Source organism: Elephantulus edwardii, unplaced genomic scaffold (genome assembly GCF_000299155.1).
Source record: "Elephantulus edwardii isolate Elephantulus edwardi_28Jun2011 unplaced genomic scaffold, EleEdw1.0 scaffold00362, whole genome shotgun sequence".
NCBI lineage: Eukaryota > Metazoa > Chordata > Mammalia > Macroscelidea > Macroscelididae > Elephantulus > Elephantulus edwardii.
Window position 1 is genome coordinate 1720759 of NW_006400112.1, and position 5502 is coordinate 1726260.

The following is a 5502-nucleotide window of genomic DNA, read 5'->3' on the forward strand; positions in this document are numbered from 1 at the left end:
AAGATCAGAAAGGAGCGTTAAACAGATAAGCAAAACTCTGAAAACAGAGGTAAGATCATTCCCCCCACCCCCAACACATGATTGGTACAGAAAACATGTGGCCACACAAAAGCAAAGGGAAGTGAGAGAAAGGAGAGCTCTCCTTCAGGAAGGGCTACAGACTTGCAAATTATTTTGTGAAATGAAGATGGAAATGTGTTAAGACAGTACTGCTTTGCATTAATTCACGTTATGATTTAAACACCTTTGGCCACTGTACTTTTTGTCTTCTGGGAGAGATTTCAAACTCAGTTAATTCATTCCTATTTTCTCTGAACAAAGATGATCAACTACTACATTCAAAGCCAAAACACTTGGACAAATAAACAGAAATCTTAAGAAGGAACAGTAATAGTTTTCTTAACGTTGGATCTGTTATACTCCAGGCCTCAAAATGCTCACTGATGACTTTTGAAGGCTCTGGGTGAAGAGATACTTTTAGAAGTATATACGGTGGACAAGCATTTGGTTTTGTCAAAGTGCCCTTCAGCAAGTTTTTATGTGCCATGTAAAAACCCCCAGTTAATAATCAGAATCCATCCTTCAGTATTTGAGGAGTCAGGGATTTTTAAGGTACATTTTAGTGTCTGACTGGATGTCCAATGTTCCATGCACAGTTTCATGTTTTCAATAAGGAAGCCACTTTAATTAACATCGTATCAGAAGTAATGCTGACACCTGCCCCCCCAACGAGGTCACCTGTTTTCAGTGTTTAAGGTGGGGCTTTAAAATGAAAAGCAGAACCTGAGCAAGACCGGGGAAGTGAAGTGGGAAACCAGACAAGTTTTAAAGGCTTTAGAAAGGAAAAACCAGAAACTAAAAGGCTAAAAATGGCAGCAGAAGCAAAAGGTTTTCAATAAAACAGACAAAGCAGAAACCCACAGTCCTTTTGTACCTATTAGGATTTACACGGATCCTCTCATCAAGGTACTGATAACGCATTTGTGTCAAGCCCCGGCTTGCGCTTCTCAATCTGGCATGATCCCGGCAGATGCACCTCGGCCATGATTCTTCTGAGAAGGGAGAGACTCACCCTGACCACCAGTCCACTGTCAGCACAACCATCTCTCCACAGACAGCGTGCCTGGCCCCACACAGCACTGCCCACTCCTGCGCTCCCATCAGCATAAGGTCCAGGCAAGAAAAACCCAACTGGCACAGAAAGGTAAATGCCCACAGTAGGTTTTTACATTCATTTCTAAACAGTGTAAAAAGAAGCAAAAGCTGCTTCTAGAACTTTATCTACTGGCCTCTGACAGGGAAGCAGGCAGCTTTGTCCACACGGGGCCTTGGAGCTGGACGCATGCTGTCCTTGCTCTCTCCTGGGGATGCGTGGCTGTGGCAGTGAGCAAAATCGCCTCTTGTACAGCTCATTTGAAGGTCATCTTGTGTTTTCAATATGAAACATTTTATACGGTAGAAATCCAATCCCAAGACTTCTTGGATTCAGTCTTCACACACTTTATTTGGTACTGAATATAGTTCAATCTACATAGGACATCACTTCAAAATTATGGGGACACCATCGCCGTTTTCAACTTTTATTGTGGAGAATAAAAAACAACTCTCATCTTGAAAATTCTGAACCATCTGATCACTAACAAGAATGTGAATGCCAGTGGGGCCCTGTCTGTATACGTGGTTAACCTTGTGAGAAGGGATATTAAACACCACCGCAAGCTTTCGGGCCACTTCTGAGGCAACCATTTCTTCCAAATAGATTGCATGATAAACATAGGGCGCACTGCCACAGTTCTCCCTACTGCCTGCAGCCTGCGTGCTTCTGGGCTGCTCCTGGCAGACGTAGGTGGTTAAGCGGGGCCTGACTGATCTTGATTTCAGAGAATTATAGAGTCGGATTCCATCAGCGGCGCCACAGATCTGTACTAAATCCTCCTTTGTCAGTTTTAGTAAGTCAGCACCTGAAAAGTTGGAGAACAGTCTTGTGTAGGAAGAGAACCGGTTTTTGAGCAGCCATTGCTGGGTTTCCTCCTGGATTGTGGCTGAAGGCTGAAGTTGTTCATGGGAGGCCTGTGAGGCGCCATCTCCCTGATGATCTGGAGAAGAGGAATTGCTGTCTGGGACACTGCAGGTGCTCTGCGGGGGTGAGGTGAACGTGGGCGCCGCGGAGGGGCTGTTATTCACATAGGCTGTGGGGGTGTCTGGCCATGGAGAACAACTGCCTCGCTTTGCCAGAGAATCGCCGTAGTCTGCTGGCAAAGTCTGCTTGCTGGACTTTTTCTGCTCATGTTCAACTGCATCTTCAATTATAAGCTCAAGCCTCATCTCGGTGAGGATCGTGGTGTCTGTCATAGGACGGCTGGTACTTCTCCTTCTCGTGCGCAGTTCTCTTCTCCATTTTCTCTCGGTCTGTCTTGTTTCCTGTGTGCTCCTTTAGGCTTAAACACTTTGATTTGGCAACTAGCTGAATGGAGATGGTCTGTGTATTCCCCATTCTCATTCTGCTTAAAAGTGTCAACATGGATCCTAAAAGGCACTCCTTTATCACCTCCATGCTTCCTCGGAGTGAATTCTGTGCTGATACAGTGCACCTGAATGAAAGCAGATGTGCGTTTTGCAGGGTCCCAAAGAAATTCAACTGAGTTTAACTGGCTTGGGTTTGTCCTTGTGTCAATTATCCCCACAGACGTTGGTATATCCAAATCAAGAAGACTGTCTCCCGGACGGTTCCACTTCCAGCTTTCCAGTTGCTGATGTTCTGTATATTGTAACCGTCTATCATGGAATACAACTCTTACGATGCTCTTTACCAATTTTCCACTAATCTCAGGCATATCTCCCATTTTCCGATTATCCAGCATTCGAATTTCATAAGATTGACCTTGGTTCAAGTAAGTGAGTGTTTCATCATGCAGCTTTACTGCTAGCGATGTTGCAGCACATATCACACACTGAAAGGGTGGCTGTTTAGTTTCATCATCCAATGGAAGGCTAGAATCTTCCTGCTTGAAAATGGGTAATGCCAGCACATCACTCATGCTGTAGGCGCCGGCGCCCAGCTCCTGCCCGATGCCCGAGAGGCTGGCGTCGAAGTCGTGCACCAGCCCGGACTCGATCACCTCGTCCATCTTGAGCACCCAGGCCATCTTCCGGCCTCTCCGCCGCCCTGCGCGCCCTGCGGCCTCCGCGATCGCGGCTCAGGGCCCGGTGCTCCGCGGGCGCGGCCTGGGGGAGGGCGCGGGCGTAGCCTCCGGCGGCGAGGCGGACGGTCACCAGCGGCGGCCCGGGCGGCGGCCGAGGCGGGTGCGACCAAAGCCCCGCGCGCAGGGCCCGGCAAGCCCGGCAGGCAGCGGGAGCGGCCGGGCCGCCGGCAGCGCCTCGGTCCCGCGGGCGCCTGCCCCACGCCTCATGCCGCCGCCGCAATATATTTTTTTATTTCCTGGCTACTAGTGCCAAGAGTGTTAACCGTGGAGTCAAGCAGACTAAAGTTGTTAACAATCTCAATCTCTTCACCGTCCATCCTGATGCTGCATATTGATCCAGTGGTGAGAATCTTTGTCTTTTTGACATTAAGCCTCAATCGATACTGAAGGTTGCAGTCCTTGACCCTCTGCAGCAATCATTTCAGGTCCTCCTCAGTTTCAGCAAGCAGGGTTGTGTTATCTGCATAATGCAGATTGTTAATAGATCTTCCACCAATCCTGACACCACACTCCTCCTCATAGAGCCCAGCCTCTCGGATAATCTGCTCTGCATACAGATTGAAAAGGTATGGAGACAGGACACATCCCTGGCATACACCTTTCCCAATTTTGAATCATGCAGTGTTTCCTTGCTCTGTTCTGACGACTGCCTCTTGGTCCGAGTATAGGCTTCGCATTAGCACAATCAAGTGTTCTGGGATCCCCATTCTTCTCAGAGTCAGCCACAGTTTGTTGTGATCCACAGTCAAATGCCTTTGCATAATCAATGAAACACATATAGACATTCCTCTGATATTCCCTGCTTTCAATTAAGATCCATCTAACATCAGCTACAATATCCCTAGTACCATGACCCCTTCTAAACCCAGCCTGGACTTCTGGCAGTTCTCTGCTGATGTGCTATTCCAGTCATTTTTGGATAATTTTCCATAGAATCTTGCTTGCATGTGAAATCAATGATATTGTTCTATAGTTTCCACACTCTGTTCGGTCACCCTTTTTTGGAATGGGAACAAATATAGATCTCTTCCAGTCAGTTGGCCAAGTGGTAGGTAGAAATCTACTCCACTAGAGTTAAGAAAGCTCGTGAACTATGCAAATCATTGCTTAAAGGAATTTAAGAGGACAATGGGCTCTAGCCATAAATTGTTCCAATTATGACAGAGGCGATTTGTTCATTAGCATGCATTTTATTTACTGATCTGGAAGGCAGTGAGATTGCTCTCAAAGACTGCCTTGCCACTTCCCTTGTGGTCAGGGAGTTTATACCTTTGTCAACTATTAATCTAGACATCTTTTTATATTGTGTTCACAATTATAGGGCTTTCAATCTGGGAAAGACCATTCATATATTACTAAAAAAATCACTGCCAAGATTCTATAAATAGTTTCCAGTTTCTACAATAAGTGCTAATTCATTTGATAGATTATCTTTCTTCTCAGAATTAAAAGGATTTTTACTTGAGGAAGTTATTTTTCTGAGACAAATGTAGTTTTTCATCTCAGTATGGGATTTTCCTTATTTTTCCAAACAGTTAACATTTGCCCAGGATATGAGATCATGATCTAAGATTGGGGTGTTAATGGCCTTGCAAAAAACTATTTACAACATCAGATTAATTTATGGAATACAAATGCAGAGAAGTTAAAACATGGGTATAAGTATATAGAGACAAACAAGACTCTAAATCTTATTACAGAGAAGATAACCAGTAATGAAGACTGAAACTCAAGCAACAAAACACTGAATCTTATTACAGAAAAGGTAACCAGTAATAAAAGCTGAAAATCAAATGCAGTGCAAAATTTCAAACTTCATTTAACAGTAGTTTTTATTAAAGTTTTTATGAATGTTTTTAATGCAACATATATATTTTTTTACAGAATATTCTTTCCATTTAATTTTGACCCATTCATTCATTGTTGCACATTTTCCTCCCTGCCCATCCCCCCAGTTCATTTTTCTTGTGGAAGAAAAAATAGTTCTTCCATTGTTATGCAATCCCTCTGAGCCCACTGTGCACTTTCATATGCATTTATTTTTCTGTAATCTTGTCATTAAAAGAATACCTAATCCTATATTCCTTTTAAACAGTTTTCTCCCTCATCTCTTTCAATGTAGTATACATTATTTATCTCCTCTTTTCTTCGGTTCCCCCCAACCCTGATGTCAGTCCCATTTTACAACAGTGGCACTATGCAGCATATATAGTTTTTTTAAAAATTTTAATTTATTTATTTTTCATTTCAATGAACATCTACAGAGATTTTGGAATTCCATTCATTCATTGTTGCACCC

At 44.1% G+C, this 5502-nt stretch overlaps 1 pseudogene; it reads right to left on the reverse strand.

Annotated features, from left to right (window-relative positions):
• Positions 1-1539: 1539 nt before the first annotated feature.
• Positions 1540-3146, reverse strand: LOC102868919 (annotated as a pseudogene).
• Positions 3147-5502: the final 2356 nt, after the last annotated feature.